The 20442-nt window shown below is 36.8% G+C and overlaps 1 protein-coding gene and 1 non-coding gene across 3 annotated transcripts in view; one reads left to right on the top strand and one right to left on the bottom strand.

The window, feature by feature from the left end:
- LOC124795188 (INO80 complex subunit D) overlaps nucleotides 1-16373 on the bottom strand; it is a 156604-nt gene extending 140231 nt beyond the window's left edge. The window contains exons 1-2 of one of the 2 annotated variants that reach the window (XM_047259090.1): nucleotides 16221-16373; nucleotides 15957-16114 (exon numbers count right to left, since the gene is read on the bottom strand). The gene's annotated coding sequence lies outside the window, so the exon portion shown is untranslated. The remainder of the gene's footprint in view (nucleotides 1-15956; nucleotides 16115-16220) is intronic. The other variant, XM_047259091.1, reaches the window with a different exon arrangement.
- Trnas-cga lies at nucleotides 151-225 on the top strand. Its single transcript has one exon. It is a non-coding gene; the product is annotated as a tRNA-Ser (tRNA).
- Nucleotides 16374-20442: the final 4069 nt, after the last annotated feature.

Genomic DNA, 20442 nt, shown 5'->3' with positions numbered 1-20442 from the left:
CCCCAGGCTGTGGCTAAGCCATGTCTCCGCAATATCCTTTCTTTCAGGAGTGCTAGTTCTGCAAGGTTCGCAGGAGAGCTTCTGTAAAGTTTGGAAGGTAGGAGACGAGGTACTGGCAGAAGTAAAGCTGTGGGTACCGGGCGTGAGTCATGCTTCGGTAGCTCAGTTGGTAGAGCGCTTGCCCGCGAAAGGCAAAGGTCCCGAGTTCGAGTCTCGGTCGGGCACACAGTTTTAATCTGCCAGGAAGTTTCATATCAACGCACACTCCGCTGCAGAGTGAAAATCTCATTCTGGAAACATCCCCCAGGCTGTGGCTAAGCCATGTCTCCGCAATATCCTTTCTTTCAGGAGTGCTAGTTCTGCAAGGTTCGCAGGAGAGCTTCTGTAAAGTTTAGAAGGTAGGAGACGAAGTACTGGCAGAAGTAAAGCTGGGGGTACCGGGCGTGAGTTGTGCTTTGGTAGCTCAGTTGGTAGAGCGCTTGCCCGCGAAAGGCAAACGTCCCGAGTTCGAGTCTCGGTCGGGCACACAGTTTTAATCTGCCAGGAAGTTTCATCATTACCAGCTGTTTGAATTGAGTAAGTCTCTTGTGCCAGCTGACTGGATATACTGTGCTACTGGTCATGGGAAGGTGCCTCATGATGGTGTAGGAGGCCTGCTGAAGCACCATGCTACAAAACATAATCTTTCCAGACCAAATATAGCTGGAATTCAGAATCATGAGGATTTTACAAGAGTCGTTAAATCTTACACATCCACAGCCCTCATTCTTTTGTCCAAAGAGGAAATAGAAGAATTCCATGAGCAGGAAAAAAAATAATCGTCCAAACAAACTAATCCTGTGAAAGGAATTCAGAAGACGCATTTTTGGACTCAAAGCAATAGGCGAACTCATACTGCATGCACATTAAAGAGCAAGAAAGAAGAAATTTCATTCATTTGGCCAACAGCTCAGAAACATCAGGATAATATTCAGATTCACAACCTGAGAAAGGGGATGTTTATGGCATGTGTGTATGACTGTGATTGGTGGTTTGCAGAGATTATAGACACCAGTTATTAGTTAAACGAAACTGTAGTGAACTTTTTGCTACCTCATGGACCAGCTGCTGGATATAGGTTTCCAGCTGAAGGACAGCAACAATGCCATCTGTACTCACTTCCTGTTCACAATGTTTTGCAGATTGTAAGTGCTCCAGTTTCTATTGGTTCAACAGGAAGGCATCGCTCTATATCAAACGAAGATACTGAAGCAGTGGAACAAATTTTTAGTTCACTGGTTGGCTAATTTCAGTACAAAACAGAGTGCATGGAAGTTCTCTAAATTGAAACCTTTAAGTCTTTGAATCTTTCACATATATTTTGGAAACATTTGAAATGCTTGAAAAAAAGAGGCTCTTACTCATCTTTCAAAACTAAAATTATGTTAAATAAGGCTAGGTTGTGATATTTATGAGCCTGTTATGTGATAATAAAACAGGTTTTATGTATGGCAAAAATTTCAATTGTTTATAAAACCTTTTCAACATAAAAGTGGAAGCTTTCCTTTTCACGGAATGGAGAACTATATGGCACTAATCAGCAGAAAAAAAAAATTATCAAAATTTGATGGACTGATATTTTTGGAAAAATATTTTTTTCCATAAGTTATAAAAAAATGTTCAGGACACTATAGTAAAAGAACTTGGACAGGTAAGTCCAAATGGAGGATTTCTTTGTAATCATAAAGCAAATATCTTTCAAATAAAAAAAAAAAACCAACAAAATATATGGAATTGCTCCAGAAATACAGCATTTTAAATTTTTTTCCAAAATCCACATCTTCAAAATGGTATGTGCAGTGTCATCTTTAGAGGGCTGTTATCTCAGAGCAGAAATTTTTTTGGAGAAAAGAAAAAAATGTGTGTTCCTTACTTAGTTCTTCATTTTAACATATGCTAAATTCTCTAACATGTGAGACTATGAAGGTAAGATTTTTTTTAGCCTGCTTGAATTGATATGGACTATGCCTATACAAAAAGCTGTGTCAGGACAGCAATTTGTAGATCCTCGGTCTATTCGCACAAAGCAGCCCTTGTGAAAACGGCTCTACAAGCAAAACATTTTGTAGTTGGTGGCAACTTGTTCCTAGGATTGACTCCCTGAACTGTGCTGCTGGTTTGAAAAGAAAGTGAATTATGTATAACAAATTTTAACAAATAAACATATAGACAAGTGGTAGTTAGTATCCACAGTTCTTTGAACAGTAGATGATATTGAATTCACATAACAAAAAATTCCATTACACACTTTGGCTTAATAAGCAACCTCCCCCCCCACATCACCTATGCCTGACAACATTTGCACTGCAAACCGCTATTTCTTTAGGTGTTCTGACAGGTTCACGATGTTTTCCCCAAGTGAAATTTCTGCCAAGTAATAATCCTTCTGCCAAGTAATAATCCTATGAACTTTAACCTCCACATGTTCTCATGCTGTGTGTACTCTGGTTGGGAACCATAACAATGTTGTGATCTACACTTAGTTAGTTTTCTCAAAGTTTAATAACAGTACTTGGCTTATTTATTATTTTATTTATCGTATGGCACACACTGACAAGCACATAAAGTTTAATTTTACATGTATATCTAATTAAGGTTGTATACATGGAAGAACCCTGGAGATACTGACAGGTTTCAGATGGATTATATAATGGTAAGACTGAGATTCAGGAACCAGGTTTTAAATTATAAGACTTTTCCAGGGGCAGATGTGGACTCTGACCACAATCTATTGGTTATGAACTGTTGATTAAAACTGAAGAAACTGCAAAAAGGTGGGAATTGGAGGAGATAGGACTTAGATAAACTGAAAGAATCAGAGGTGGTAGAGAGCTTCAGGGAGAGTATTAGGGAACGATTGACAAGAATGGGGGAAAGAAATACAGTAGAAGAAGAATGAGTAGATTTGAGAGACGAAATAGTAAAAGTAGCAGAGGATCAAGTAGTTAAAAAGATGAGGGCTAATAGAAATCCTTGGGTAACAGAAGAGATATTGAATTTAATTGATAAAAGGAGAAAATATAAAAATGCAGTAAATGAAGCAGGCAAAGGGGAATACAAACGTCTTAAAAATGATATCGACAGGAAGTGCAAAATGGCTAAGCAGGGATGGCTAGAGGACAAATGTAAGGATGTAGAGGCACATACCACTAGGGGTAAGATGAATACTGCCTAAAGGAAAATTAAAGAGACCTTTGGAGAAAAGAGAACCACTTGCATGAATATCAAGAGCTCAGATGGAAACCCAGATCTAAGGAAAGAAGGGAAAGCAGAAAGGTGGAAGGAGTATATAGAGGGTCTATACAAGGGCGATGTACTTGAGGACAATATTATAGAAATGGAAGAGAATGTAGATGAAGATGAAATGGGAGATATGATACTGCGTGAAGAGTTTGACAGAGCACTGAAAGACCTAAGTCGAAACAAGGCCCCAGGAGTAGACAACGTTCCATTAGAACTACTGACAGCCTTGGGAGAGCCAATCCTGACAAAACTCTACCATCTGGTGAGCAAGATGTACGAGACAGGCGAAATACCCTCAGACTTCAAGAAGAATATAATAATTCCAATCCCAAACAAAGCAGGTGTTGACAGATGTGAAAATTACCGAACTATCAGCTTAATAAGTCACAGCTGCAAAATACTAGCACGAATTCTTTACAGACGAATGGAAAAACTAGTAGAAGCCAACCTCGGGGAAGATCAGTTTGGATTCCTTAGAAACACTGGAACACGTGAGGCAATACTGACCTTACGACTTATCTTAGAAGAAAGATTAAGGAAAGGCAAACCTACGTTTCTAGCATTTGTAAGAGAGAGCTTTTGACAATGTTGACTGGAATACTCTCTTTCAAATTCTAAAGGTGGCAGGGGTAAAATACAGGGAGCGAAAGGCTATTTACAATTTGTAAAGAAACCAGATGGCAGTTATAAGAGTCGAGGGACATGAAAGGGAAGCAGTGGTTGGGAAGGGAGTAAGACAGGGTTGTAGCATCTCCCCGATGTTGTTCAATCTGTATATTGAGCAAGCAGTAAAGGAAACAAAAGAAAAATTCGGAGTAGGAATTAAAATCCATGGAGAAGAAATAAGAACTTTGAGGTTCGCTGATGACATTGTAATTCTGTCAGAGACAGCAAAGGACCTGGAAGAGCAGCTGAACGAAATGGACATGGTCTTGAAAGGAGGATATAAGATGAACATCAACAAAAGCAAATCGAGAATAATGGAATGTAGCTGAATTAAATCGGGTGATGCTGCAGGAATTAAATTAGGAAATGAGACGCTTAAAGTAGTAAATGAGTATTGCTATTTGGGGAGCAAAATAGCTGATGATGGTCAAAGTAGAGAGGATATCAAATGTAGACTGGCAATGGCAAGGAAAGCATTTCTGGAGAAGAGAAATTTGTTAACATTGAGTATAGATTTAAGTGTCAGGAAGTCGTTTCTGAAAGTATTTGTATGGTCTGTAGCCATGTATGGAAGTGAAACATGGACGATAAATAGTTTAGACAAGAAGAGAATATAAGATTTCGAAATGTGGTGCTACAGACAAATGCTGAAGATTAGATGGGTAGATCACATAACTAATGAGGAAGTATTGAATAGAATTGGAGAGAAGAGAAATTTGTGGCACAACTTGATTAGAAGAAGGGATCGGTTTGTAGGGCATATTCTGAGGCATCAAGGGATCACCAATTAAGTATTGGAGGGCAGTGTGGAGGGTACAAATTGCAGAGGGAGACTAAGAGATGAATACACTGAACAGTTTCAGAAGGATGTAGGTTGCAGTAGGTACTGGGAGATGAAGAACCTTGCACAGGATAGAGTAGCATGGAGAGCTGCATCAAACCAGTCTCTGGACTGAAGACCACAACAACAACATCTAATTAAGTACTTGTATATACCTTTTGGCACAAATTTTATACACATTTTTAAATTGTGAAAATTACTAACTTAATATTACTGACTACTTTGACTGATATAATTGCAAGTTAAAAAAAGGCAGACACATGTAATCATAGTTCAACATCTAATGATTGAAGCCAACTAACAACAGAGGGAGTAGCATTAATAAAGTCACTACATGGTCCATGATACTTCCTCTGAGGACAGTCTCTAACAATTTGTTGAACAGTTTGTCCTTGGGCCCCACAATCACAGGCTGGAGAATCTCGGAAACCCCACTTGTGCATCATAGCATTGCACCTGGTGTGGCCACTTCTTATTCTGTTCAGCCTTGTCCACTCACTTCTCTGCAGATGAAATCCTGTTAGGCTGGCAGCATTCCACCCCTCGTGCCACTCTTCCTTAATGTCACACTTCTTATCATTCCTTCCATTATGCCACAGTGGACTGCGAGATTTTAAGTGGTCTGGGGGGAGTGTTATTTAAGACTGTGTGAATTGGGAGGTCTTGTGAGTAGTCGGGGTGGTGTAATTCCCTCCATTCTCGATTGACTGCTTCTTGGCTTCGTAATTCAGGTGGTGCGATGTTGCTGATGGTGTGCAGCCAGGTGATCAGGGTGGATTTTAATGTGCCCGTAATTATCCTCATTGGCTTGTTCAGGTGTACGTCCAGCTTTCTCGTGTGGGCACTATGTTGCCACACTGGAGCACAGTATTCAGCAACTGGGTACACCAGCATCAGTACTGTAGTACGTAGAGTTGATTCGTTGGCACCCCGTGTTGTACCAGCTAGTTTCTTTACAATGTTGTTTCCGGTCTTTAGTTTTTGGCTTGTTTTTTCCAAGTGTTTTTTATACATCAGAGAGCGATCTAGTATGACACCAAGGTATTTAGGCTGGAAATTATGCCTAACCTTTTATTGGCAGCAGCTCACATTCAATGGCTGGTTTGCAATTCCGTTGTTTAGATGGAATGTGCAGTCTTCTGTCTTTGCTGCATTTGGATGGAGTCTCCATGCTTTGTAGTATGTGTTGAGAGTTTCTAAGTCTCCAGATAACATAGCTTCTCCTTTCTCAAATGTGCTGGTTTGTACAGGTATGGCAAGGTCATCGGCATAGCAAAATTTTGCGCTAGCAGTGTTTGGCATGTCACTGGTGTACAGACTGAAAAGTAGGGGTGTTAGGAAGGACTCTTGGGGGAGCCCATTTTTCAAGGTAAATAACTTGCTCTGTTTTTGTCCAACGCTAACCTTGAAGTAGCGGTTGGTTAACATATTTCCCACAAGTGTCGTCAGTTTCTTACTTGGTACATGCTTTTTTTAACTTCAGCAGGAGTTCACCTAGCCACACAGTGTCATATGCTGCTGACAGATCAACAAAGGCCACTGATGTCTTTAGTTTCTTTTGGAATCCAGCCTCAATGTAGGATGTCAAGGCTAGGACCTGCTCAGGGCAGCTCCACTTTCTTCTGAACCCAGCCTGATATGTTGGGGTTATGTTGTTTATTATTTCTTGTATTCTGTTATGGATGAGTCGTTCCAGTAGTTTGAAGCACACGCTCAGCAGTGAAATTGGCCATTAACTTGAGGGGTCATGTACTGGCTTTCCAGATTTGAGGATTGCTAATGTGTGTGCAATCTTTAACTGTTGAGGCACCCTTCCGGTCTTGAGTATATCATTGTAGAACTTCTTCAGCCAAGTTCTTCCATGTTCCCCTATGTGTTTTATAAATTCACGGAATATGTCATCCAGTGAATTTGCTACAGAATATTTATTAATGGCAACAAAAAAGAAACTAACAGACCTCCTTAACTCTAGGACCTACTAAATTTGCTATTTTTTTATCCCAATGTTTATAATGCCTACAGAGAAAACAATCTTAGTGTTTGATCTTTTATCACACCAACTAGACATTTTTTTTATTTCTTTCTCATTAAAGATTTTATGCCTGTCATTACTTTGTCTAAAGTAAAGGTAGGTGTTAGTCACATTACTGAAGTTATTTGCTTATATGTGTAATTGCTGGTCTCAAGTATTTCAGAGCAGCGCCTGATAACCAGTATCCTATCAGCAACTGACATAGAAGGCGTGTTACTAACATTTGTGACACTATACTCTTCTGTTACCAACGTATTACATACTCTTCTTCATCTTTGGTTCTAATGGTCTCTTCTTCTCCACTATTCCATATTGCCTTGTTTTGTTGCCTCCTGTGACCATCATCTTCTTCTTCTTACAATGCACTCTGGTTGAAAAATTAAATTAATTCCTGTAGTACAGTGTCAACTGTGTTTGTATAAACTTACAGCTTGTAGTCTTTAGGATTCATGAACATTTTACGTTATCTATTATTACTTTTCTGTAGTAATTTCATGTAATGAATGTTCCAAGACCATGGAGACTTGCTCCTCAATTTGGTCCTATGGACTAGAGGTGTAAAATAATAATAACAATATAATGAGTACGAACGGTAGGACAAAATCATAAAATAGTGTTTATGCAGGCACCCATATTATCATTTCTCCCTCATACCATCCATGAAATTAAGAAGAAAAATAGTGATAATCGTTGTATGAGATATGCTCCTCCTTGCAATGTACTTTAGCTTGTGGATGCATTTGCTGATGTTGAAGAAACATTGTGACAACATATTCATACTGCTGTCTGTTCAAAGAGAACTGTTGGAATAAGGGGAAAGACCTACACATATTGATTGTGATGGACAGACATCATGATCGTAACAAAAACATTCTTGGTGAAATGTAAACATGAAAAGTGTGAAGAGAACAATTCACCATATACTTGAAATGTTGAGTGGTCAATGGGCTCATAAAGAAGGCTGAAAATACTGCTAAGATTTATGATGATATCATATTTCAGTTTATTTGCACATCTGAAGGAGGATATGGTCCCAAAGCTTAGCGAGATTTTCAGTTTTATTTATGTGCTTATTGACCTTTCAACATCTCAATCATGCAATGAATTGTCCCCAGAGGAGTCCTTCATGCATTCACGAAAGAGTGTTTACACTAAAATATTTGCATTTAAAGTTGCAGGTCAGTGGCTATGAAAGGAAGTCAACATGCAGCAACAAAAATTTTTGTCATCTGCTCAATAACATACATACAGGTAGCAAAGCAAGTATTACATTTATCTTAAAATAATTTCTCCAAGACAACTCCTCCTATTCTAGTGACAAATATCTGCTTAAAAACTGGTAGACAGTAATAAAATAAAATAAGAAAACACCTAGATTTCAAGTGTAGCTGTGTGAGTAGGACTATAAAAATAGTGTGTCCACTAATGTTAACACCAATACCCTGCAAATTTGCTCGTACCATGTAATTTTGACAACAGACTCATTCAAATGACGTAAGGAACATTTAACTAACTAATTAACTAACTAATGACAAATCTACACTAATTACAACTGTTATTTTATCACAATGTGTTCATAAACAAGTTCTGATACTGTGAAGTACAAATACAATAGAAGATTGTCCATCCTAGGCTTCTTCATATCAGTTTTTTGGGGTAGCTCGACAAACATAGTGCGGGTATTAAAAATACAGAAAAAAATCATTCGAAATATGTGCACTGAAAATCACAAAGAACCATGTTGATCATAACTTAGAAAACTTAAAATATTAACTCTGTCATCCTTATACATATATGAGGTTATTACAATTTTGTACACCAGACATGAATTATTTGAGGGAAACTATTTTGTCTGTTTACATGATTCTAGAAACAAACAAAATTTTATGCTCCCCACCAACTGTCTCAGACTCTATGCCCAGGGACCTCAATACATGGGAATGAAATTTTTTAGTAAATTAAACAGGAACAATTGATGCAGATGAATTTAGGTTCACTTAAAAGAAAGCTATATGAGATACTGACACTGAAGTGTTATTACTCAGTGGATGAATTCATGTAGGACAAACTGGAAATTAGAGCTGGATATAATGTGTTACACATTCCAACAAATATCCTTGACAGTTCAGGATTTAAGCTAGCTTCCTACTTCTGCAGAGTAGATATGGATGGAGGAGGAGTTGCCACATTTATTAAAGACTGCCATAAATTCAAGAACATTGGCATTAATAAATTCTGTTTAGAGCAGCATCTAGAAGCATGTGCAACAGAAGTAGAGTTTCATAACAGATCCTATATAATAGTAACTATTTACCGAGCACCTGCAGGAAATTATAATCTATTCATAAATCACCTAGAAGCTCTTTTGGGTTATTTAACAGGAAGAAACAAAGAAATTTTGATCGCTGGTGACTTTAATACAGATTTTCTAATGCAATCTTCCAGTAAACATTTACTGCAGTTTATAATGTTGTCTTTCAATCTATCTCACACTGTAAACTTTTCAACTAGGATCACTAAATCCTCAAGGACAGCCATTGATAACATTTTTGTAGACAAATCAAAGGAACAAAATCATATCATAAAACCTGTAATAACTGGACTATCAGATCATGACATGCAGCTCCTTGTTTTAGATGTAAGTTCTAAGCAGATTATCAAGTCTGCTAAATCTGAGTACAGGAGAGTAGTCAATCAACCAAAAATTGGGTGTTTTAGAAAACTGCTCAAAGATATGAACTGGAAAAATGTTTACAGTGCTCATGACATGAATGAAAAATATAACACATTCATGAACAATGTTAGTACCATGTTTGAAAACTGTTTTCCTCTAAAAGTTACTCAAATTAAACAGAAGTCTATAATAAAACCATGGATTACACAAGGAATAAAGACTTCCTGTAAGACAAAAAGGAAAATATATCTGTCGACCAAGAATAGCTCCAATGCTGATGATTTAGCTAAATACAAGGAATATTGTAAAATATTTAAAAAAAGTAATTCAGACATCTAAACAAATGCACTATGAGAAGACGATAGCACTGCCAGGGAACAAAACAAAAACAATATGGGATACAGTGAAAGAGGAGACTGGTAGAACCAGAAAGGAACAGGAGCAAATAGCATTAAAGATAGATGAAACATCAGCAACCGATGGACATAGTGTGGCAAATCCATTTAACAATTACTTTATATCCGTTACTGATAGAATGGGATGGTCAGGATCAGTAAATAATGCCCTTGAATATCTGAAACTAGCCTTTACAAATAGCTTCAGGTACATGAAAATGTCACTCACTTCACCAAAAGAAATAACTTCCATAATAAAATCCTAGTCCACAGCTCGTGGTCGTGCGGTAGCGCTCTCGCTTCCCACGCCCGGGTTCGATTCCCGGCGAGGTCAGGGATTTTCTCTGCCTCGTGATGACTGGGTGCAGTGTGCTGTCCTTATGCTAGTTAGGTTTAAGTAGTTCTAAGTTCTAGGGGACTGATGACCATAGATGTTAAGTCCCATAGTGCTCAGAGCCATTTTAACAAAATCTTTAAAAACAAAGCATTCTAGTGGTTACGATGAAATATCAACAAAGTTAATTAAGGCATGTTCTTGTGAGTTTAATACAATTCTAAGTTACTTGTGTAACCAGTCAATTATAACTGGGACATTTCCTGACTGGCTAAAATATGCAGATGTTAAGCCTCTATTCAAGAAAGGGGATAGAGAGATACCATCAAACTACAGACCGATTTCACTTTTGCCAGCATTTTCAAGAATTTTAGAAAAAGTGATGTACAGGCAGCTTCTCAACCATCTGATCACAAATAACATATTATCAAGAACACAGTTTGGATTTCTGAAGAGTACCGATATCGAGAAGGCTATTTACACCTACAGTGAAAATGTACTTCATTCATTAAATAACAAATTACAAGCGGCAGGTATTTTCTGTGATTTTTCAAAGGCATTTTATTGTGTGAACCACAACATCCATTTAAATAAATTAGAATTCTATGGTGTCACGGGCAGTGCTGCAAAATGGTTCAAGTCATACCTCGCTAACAGGAAACAAAGGCTGTCAGTGCAAGGGACTAGTGAATTAAGTCATCATCAGAATAGGAAGAAATTACATCTGGTGTCCCACAAAGATCCATCTTAGGGCCACTGATTTTTCTTGTGTACATTAATGATCTCTCATCAGTTACACTGCCAGAAGCAGAGTTCATTTTGTTTGCAGATGACACATGTACTGCAATAAATAGTATGTAGAGTGTAGTTCTTGAAAGACATGCTAATGATATTTTCCTGGATATTAATAAATGGTTTAAAGCCAACTCACTGACATTAAACTTTGAAAAGACTCACTATATGCAATTCAGAACCTGTAAGAGGTTTCCACCTAGCATATGCATTAAGTATGAAGAAGAGCAGATAGAAGAGGTTGACAGTCTTAAATCCCTGGGATTACAACTTGACAACACATTCATTGGAAGGAGCACACCACAGAACTGCAGAAACACCTTAACAAATCTGTATTTGCAATTCAAGTGTTAGCAGACATAGGCGACATAAAAATGTAAAAGCTTGCATACTTTGCCTACTTTTATTCCATAATGTCATATGGTATAATATTTTGGAGTAACTCTTCAAGTCAAACAAAAGCTTTCAGAGTCGAAAAGCGTGTAATATGTATTATTTGTGGAGTAAATTCACGGACGTCCTGTAGAAACCTCTTCAAAAAACTGGGTATACTACCTACTGCCTCTCAGTATATTTACTCCTTAATGAAATTTGTCCTAAATAATATATCTCTTTTTCCAACAAACAGCTCAGTTCAAACATACAATACCAGGAACAAAAATGATCTGCATAAGGACTTGAAAGCAATTACTTTAGTTCAAAATGGGGTCCACTACTCAGCAACACTCATCTTCAATAATTTGGCAGCAAACATAAAAAATTTAGTTACAAATAAAGATCAGTTTATTAGTATTGTTATTTCAGCTTAAAAAAATTTTACATGATCCACATCCACGAGGATCTCCTCAGCACGGATCTAAGGAACAAAAAGCTAATCTAATCTGTTATTATCTACTATACTGCTATTATTTATTAATGTAAAAATCACTGTAACTGTATTATAAATTTTGACATGTCTCCTGCATGCAAACCAAATGGCTTGCAAATGTACGTCATAAGATGAATAAAATACAATTCACAAAGTAAGACATTAAGAATACATAAAATGTATACCAAGTAGAAAGTTTAACACAAATCAGTATACTGTAGCTCAGTCTGCAAAACATTCACTAATAAATTCATACAAAAGAACTTGGGAGCACAAATGTACACCTACAGTTATACTTTGCAAACCAGTGTGAAGTTTATGGAAGTGGGGGCTTCTTATTGTACCATGTATAAGGGTTTCTTCCTGTTTCATACTCATACGAAGTGTGGAAAGCATGACTACTAAAAGTGCCTCTGTGCACACTGCAATTAACCTAATCTTGTCTCCCTCCCCCCCCCCCCCCCCCCCCTCCCTGTGTGATATATTCATAGGGGGTTGTAATATATTCCTAGTTCCCTCACTTCATGGTGATTCTTGAAGCTTTGCAAGTAGGCAATTGTGATGCGGCACTTTATTTCAATCTACAAGCAAATATCATTTTAAGTTTTTAAGTATTTCCTTGACATTCTCCCACAAGTAAGCCCTCCAATTCCATTTCTTATACAACAGAATATGCAATTACTGCAGTAGCAGAAGATGATACGAATGATTAGAAGCTGGGAATAGTGTGTACAGTAGCAGGATAATCAAGCTGATCACTCAGACAGCATCACCATTCCCTCACATCTCTTATCAACAATCTCCATGTCTCCAATTAACAGTGATTTTAATGGTTTTGTCATACTAAATAGAGCGTAGCTCGGGGTGATTTCCAGACAAAAATGCAGCTTTTCCTACAATTTATTCCAATACCTACTGTTTGTCAACACTTTCTTTTGAGATATACTCATATGACTAAGCAGTATCTGCAGAAAATTTCATTATCTCACATATTGTACTAAATTAAAAATAAAGTGGTGACTGGAAACTACCCCAACGAATGGGGTAAATTTCAGATATGCACAGGGTAATTTCCAGACAACTGCTTCATGGATTATTTAAAGGACAGTACCAACGGGGTAACTGAAAGACAAATGTGTACTACCAAAATACTATGTTGGGGAATTTATTCAATAATCACATCATATATTTTTAAATGGTTGTAAGTCAACTGATACACATTCCTCCCAAATTGAGAACAACTTATTAAACTGTACAATAACTTTACATGGATATCTTGACTGGTATTTTGTTTCATATGATGCAAATGTGAATGTCCTTCAAGTACCCGAATTTGTAATGGTGATAATTCATTAAATGCTGGAAACTGATGCCATTTTAAAAAATAAATGTGAAAGATACTGAAATCTTACACTTCTTTTTATTTACATTAACATTATCTTGATTGCATACTATATAACACCTACAATTCTACACTTCACAATAGTAATGCACCATGTTACAATATTAATAAGTTTTTGACGGCCCATTCCCTCATTGTCTTGGCTACTGTTCTTTACAGACCACTTCAAATTTCTTCATGGAAAAGTAGGTGGATAACATTGTAGTTTTTCTAATTCCTTGACTGAAACAGACCTAATTGGAACCTTTCCTCAAGGATAATCTACATTTCCTTTCTGGAATACTTTACCCTAGATGATTCACATAGCCTGCACTTATCCTTGCAATTTTGATATTATTGCCTCCATAATATTCCAGTTGTTTACTATTTCTTCAATTACTGAATTACAACATTGCTCCTCAACATTAATATAACTCTAAGAAGGAGACTTTGTATTACAAATAATAGATAAATTGCCAACCTACAGTGCAATGCACATTTAACTGCACGTATAGTGAAGAAAACAATGTGCAACAGTCAAAACAAGTGCAGCGTACTGTTTGCTTGGGAACTCTACTGGTAATGTCGTCAAGAAGTGCAAGTAAAAAGTATTAAATGACGAACACATGATCATCAGTGCTGCTAGTGAAACTTTATTTTTACAGGGGCGTAAGTCACAACTGATGCCTCTACAAAAATAACATTGTTTTTCAGAATCCCATAGAGTGTACAGCCATTTAATGTCAGTTTAAAACAAAGATATTCTTTCTGAACTACAGTTTTACATTTCTCAGTTTTAAAAGACTCTTTGTAATACTTTTTGATATTACAGTAAAGGTAATTCATATCATCAATGGCTTTCGCATGAAATGGTCTACATGACACTGCCTTGATATGCCCAAAACATAAGAAGGCTTCTGCAACAATTTTCACTTGTTTTTTTAATGGCCACCAATATCTACCCTTTCCTAACTATTTTAAACGCCTCTTTTCAATTTCCATGAGGTCTTTCTTTTGTTTCACATGGATCTAGGCAGAAACTAGACTCATAAAGAATATAAACACATTTCAATCATGTTTTACAGCAAACTGCTCCACTCTTTATCATCTAATCATAAACATTGTAAATTATGAATAGAACATTTGTGACATCATTTTCAGCTTGGTGTGAGGGTTCTGGTTTCTTCCCCATCAAATCATCATGTTTTTAAAGATTTGTAATGAGTCTTCCACTAGCCAGTTATTGGTGAAAGAGTATGAATGCTTTGCTCAATCACATTTCTATTGCAGCTTTCACTGCTTCTTTTGTCAGTCCAAATTCCAATTTGGCTGTGCATCAAGGTGAGTTTGCTAGTTCCACTTCTTCATATTCTGGAATAATTGTCTTCTTTCCAGCCATGCCGTCTCCTTGTCCTTTGGGACGATTTTGAGTTCCTCTTTAGCCCATACTTCCTGATGAAACTTTCAATGCTTACACTGTGTGTAGTGTACCTGGTCTCTAAGTAGGATTTACCTTCCTTAAATGTATGTCTGTGGGATTTTTACTACTGTGATTTTTTGCTTAAAACAAAACTTAATTATCTTGTAGCATCACAAACAATACACTGCCTTAAAATTACCCCACAGCATATCAAAACTATTCAGTTTTTCAAAATTCCTTTCTCTACCATGCTAATGTCTAGAAATTTTCTTTCTAGCTTGAAGTATGTTCAATGTATGCTGATAACTCTGCAGAAAATTTAGCCACTGTTGATCCTAAATTACAACAGAAAATTAAACTAGAAGATTTTTTAATTTTTTTGGCTACATTGCGAAACTGATGTTGCTGTAAACGCACCAGGAAAATAATTTGATTTGATATAGGGGCTACACATAACTACATGAAAAAGAAAGTTCTGACAGAAAATAAAAATTATTTGACCAAAAAAATCAGATTCCTGTCGGGATGGTGAGCAATTTGTTAATTACTCTAAATTTACCTGACTGATAATTACCTCAAGCTACCATACTTCCTCTCTCTCACACACACACACACACACACACACACACACACACACCAATTCGAGATGTACCACACACTAATGTATTGTTTCCTGTCCAATTATATGTACTTAAGAGTACACTGTCACATAACCTCAGCAGTTCTAAATCATGTACACAATAACAAAGCAAACCACACCGAAAAACACTGCAGTACTTCAACAGCTTTGTTTGGCTAATTAAAGCAATCCACACTGAAGTTTTAAGCATTTCAAAAACCAGCAACAGTGAGTAGGTCCTAATTTCAAAATATATACATTTGCAATAAAAAGCTCCCATCTAATTCTTCACATATCCTATTGCTGTTTGTCAACATTGCATATTTAACTCGACTAACAGGTAGCAATGCTTGTATGTAACAAAAACACATAATGTAAACAACTACTCATTTTGTAAATAAGCCAGTGAATCCTGGCATAGAATTGATACGGATGAAAAGTTAATGAGCTTATTTCAAGAAAAGAATCACTTATCACAATGCAAACTGGCTAACATTATTTACAGACGAGCTCAAATCTCGTTAATTGCGTACAAGAACAAAGGCTCCTCAAAATAAACACAGACCGCTTCAAATCATAAACATTCACTCTACTTATTTCATAGGAGACAGATAATGACTTTGCCTGAGTAGTGTGACCCATAACAACATACCTGTTCTCCGTTGGCAGAAGAAACAACAAAAACAGCCAGCGCGTACGTTTCCTGATAATGTTAGGTTAAGTGCACTACGCACATAGTCATGTTACCACAGTAAACGCGGGAAACTGTACATAAACTAACATCAGCTTTCTACGGATCCAGTGACTTCGCTGTATTTGAAAAAATATACGCCACAACATTGTACTCCTCAGCAAACATGATTTGTTCTTCCAGGAAACATAAAATGTACTGTAATATATACGCGATGATACTTACGAGGATATTCGGTTGATAAGAATCGAATTGATTATGCTACAATCTTGAGATATAAATACACTAATGGTTTAAGACGTAACATTTTACTGTATTTTCAAACACCATAATAAAAGAAATTTCCCGTTTTCTAGTGGAACGGAACAATTGTCATAAAATTTCATCAAAATGGCTACCGCGCATTAATCTGTATGAAGCTTTTAAAACGTGCAAATTCCTTTTGTAAGCAAGTAAAACGGCTTAATTAGTTGTTTTTCGTGGAAAGCTTATATTCTAAAAATACACTTATTAAAACTCAACACTGATACAGGCATCATTTACTCTAAAAGTTCCTTCATTTGTGACCGAGGTAACTGCGAACGTATCGAATCAAAATTAAGTTTTTTGGAATTGTTTCACGAATTTTGTCGCACAGAACACGGTTTTTCTCTCAAACGACCCCTGAAATTCGAGTTACAGAGAATTTTATTCACTTCTGCGGGGCAAACAGCGGGTTTATTTATTTACCTACAACCTCTTTCTGCACTACATTTCGTCCTCATTGGTGGTTCTGATTTTCGAACATCAACAATACCAGTACCTCAAGGACCGCTAAAGGTTACTTTATATGTCACATTCAAATGATCCAAATTTTCTTTTTATTAGCACCATGTTCGTAGAAAGCATATGTTATATTCATTCAAATCGATCTCAAATTGGTACAATAATCTTTCTATGATAAATCTTATCTGCATTTTAGGACATATGATCTATCTTTGATCTTTGGCGATAGGATTCGTGCAGAATAACAATTAACCTTACTACACAATCGAATTATTCGGAATTTATCAGTAATAAGTTAGGTCAAGTTCTTGATTGTGCAACGTATAGTTCGTTGTCTGCTTCACAATTGACAAACACGTTGCAGCTACCGCACAGTTATTCCACTGTAAATGCTGTCCTCCTAAGTGTCTTCAGTTCATCTCTATTCCTAACTGTTGAAGAATCTTCTGGCACCTGATCCGATCGTCATAATAATCAGCAACACGTATAAACAAAATGGGAAATGTGTCAAAGTTAGAACATCCACTTAGTCTGTTAATTGTTCCATATATCAAAATCACGGTAAACATTTTCATGTGGACCGTGTCAACAGGACAAATGTAAAACACCTTCGTAGAACTACCTAAAAAATTAAAATATTTATTTTGTTGTATACTGGCCATTAACAGGCTTATTTTTTAATGACTATTTATCCCTAATAAATAATTTCTCTAAGGTGTAGGGGGAGTTAAGCAGAAAGCTCATTAACCAACATTTGATAACATTTTCGTTATCTGTCGGGCATTTTATTTCCGTGGTAGATTGCAGATTAAAATATGCTACAAAAATGACAATAAAGGAAGATGGTGAGAAACACGTACTATTTAAATAATGGCCTGACTCTCAGCTACCAGTTCTTTCAAAAATATTTAAATATTAAGGTGTGCAATAGTCATATGAACACCTAACACCAAATGACGTATGTGTTTAACACGAAAGCTGCTACTTATTTACTGGCCACTTTCACTCTCCAGGACGAAGTGATCTATGTGACAACGATATTTTATATATAATGGAGAAGTTATTGTCATTGGCTTACACTGTGATTTTATCTTGGAACTCTTCCATTTGGTCTGTGTTTGCATAGAAAAACAGTAATATCAGAAAACTGAGTCCGCCTTGATGCAAAACACCTCGTTATTCGTTTACTTCTTTATTCTCCCAAACTAGTTTCGTCGACAAATATCACCACATCAGTTGTTTTTTAATCTAAAACGTGCAGAAAATAGCATGTGCTAATGTTTTTGTACAACCATGCTATTTTCTGCCTGTTTTAGATTTAAAAAAAAAACCACTGATGATGGTGATATTTGTCGCCAAAAACTAATTTGGGAGAATAAAGCAATAAACGAATATCAAGGTGTTTTGCATCAAGGCGGACTCAATTTTCTGATATTACTGGATTACACTGTATGCCAAGCCAGCTTGGTACATGGAATAAACCAATTTGGACAAATTATCCATTGCATATAAAATATCTATGTCACACAGATCACATAACGAAGGATAACGAAGGTGTCATATGAAAATGGACAAAGCGTGAAACTAGTCAGCTAGTAGATAAATAGTAGTTTTGATGTTAAACGCTTAAAAAGTCTTTACTTCATATTTGAGAGCTGTAAGCTGCAACATACGGAAAACGTTTATAATACAAAAGTGGCTTACAGATCCCATACCGGACTGGCTTTCACAAAGGACTGTCCTCAGAGGAAGCAATATTCAGGCTCTTTAAAAAATTCTGGATCAACTGAACTGTGGAAGGTATCCTGTGACCCCCTAAAGTCTTTGACTGTGTGAAACATAACATGAGTACAAAAACTTCCACACTATGGTATCAAAGATCAATCACTAGCTTCACTAGAATTTCACTTACTTATCAGGAAACAAAGTGTTGCACTATTAGGTGCAGGTGAAACAATAAAATCAGAGTGGAGAACTATTAAGTGCAGTGTTCCACAAGGCTCGATCCCTAGGCTTCTCATCATAGTGTACATTAATGGCTTACCATCATTAAGAAATAACAAGGCAAATATAGTAATGTTTCTTGATGATACAGGTATTTAGATCCGTGGTGAAATCCTGACACAGATTACAGCTGAAACAATGACACAAATATGCAGACATTACAAGACAAATAGTCTAGAATAAAATCATTAAAAGAAAATTTAAAGCAGTTTCAGATGAGAAATTAAGATAGAATGAATATATTGCTCACCTGCTCAAGGAACTAAGATCAGCATACTTTGCACTAAGAGTTATTTCAGACTATGTTAAGAGGGCAATATTAATATCACAGGATATCACATACAGCCACTATCCAATCTCTTATAATATACTCGAAAAATGCTGCAAAAGTGAAAATGTTTTTAGAGTACAAAAAGAATTTATGAGATTGATGTGTGTTATTACAAATTGGACATCCTATAGCCACCTACCCAAGACCCTTGAGATATTGACAATCACACATCAGTACATCTACAAAGTGATGATGCTGTAATCAACAACAATGAACTTTTCCAGATTAACTGTGATATTAACAATCACAATGCAAGGCAGAAGCAGTGCCTTCACAAAGATTCAGTAACACTCAGTATGGTACAAAAAGGGACTATCCAGTCTGGAATAAGACTTTACATTAATATCCTACCAAATCTAAAAAAGAACATTGCCAACTCCAATGCATTCAAGAGGAAACTGAAACAATTTCTTCTAAACCTTACAGCACATAATTTAAATGAATTTCTAGAGCTATAAGTTTTGTAAAATTTGTATTATATTGTGCGAATAAGTAACTCCCCAAGTGAAGTGCAATGTATAATCTTTGTGCTGTGCAAATGATTAACTAAATTGTTCCTTGAGTGAGTTGTTGTTCGTAGTTGCTTTGTGTTTCAATATGGTTGAGATATCCAATATGGGGGTATAGTAATTTGCCTGTATAACTGGTGTCTCTGAGATGGACATAGTTCAGGCACAAAAAGCATGGTCGCTTTTTGCGTTATTTTGAGTTCACGTTTTGCGTTACTTTTTATAATTATGGAAGACACAGTGAAATTGTTATTTATGATTAGTGAGGAGATCCAGCAGTTACAGTGAGAGAGTGAAGTTCTGGAAGTTTCTACATGATGTGTGATGAGAGATTGGCTACAGCAGGCTTACGAACTCCACCAGTTTCTTCCATGTCCCACACATTGCATGCCATTTGCCAGATGTCTCATTTATGTCATCTGCGCCTTGGTTACAGTAAAGGGCCCTATTGTTTTCATCTGCTCAATATGAGATTCAGTAAATGATTTTCGCCCCATAGGAGATCACAGATGATGGGAAACTATTTACCATGACAGTAATTTAGACAAGGGGGCAACTGTTGTGGTTACTGATATTCTCCTGCAAGTTCCACAGCAACTGACCTATCAAGCACTCAAGACGGTGTTGATCACTTGTTGCACCAAGTCACCTGAACAAAAGCTCAAACAGGTGCTATATCATGAGTGAAGAGGTGACAGAATCCCTCTGGAATTCTGGAGACACTTTCAGTCTATAGTGGAAGTTAGTGTGGTCCCTGAAGAGTTGCTACTCCACATGTGGAAACATCAACTGCCTCCACAGTGAGAGAAACACGAGAGAAACACGAGAGAAACAGCTC

This window comes from Schistocerca piceifrons, chromosome 4 (genome assembly GCF_021461385.2).
Source record: "Schistocerca piceifrons isolate TAMUIC-IGC-003096 chromosome 4, iqSchPice1.1, whole genome shotgun sequence".
Taxonomy (NCBI): domain Eukaryota; kingdom Metazoa; phylum Arthropoda; class Insecta; order Orthoptera; family Acrididae; genus Schistocerca; species Schistocerca piceifrons.
Note: the sequence above shows the minus strand (reverse complement) of the source record. Positions and strands in the feature narration are given on the sequence as shown.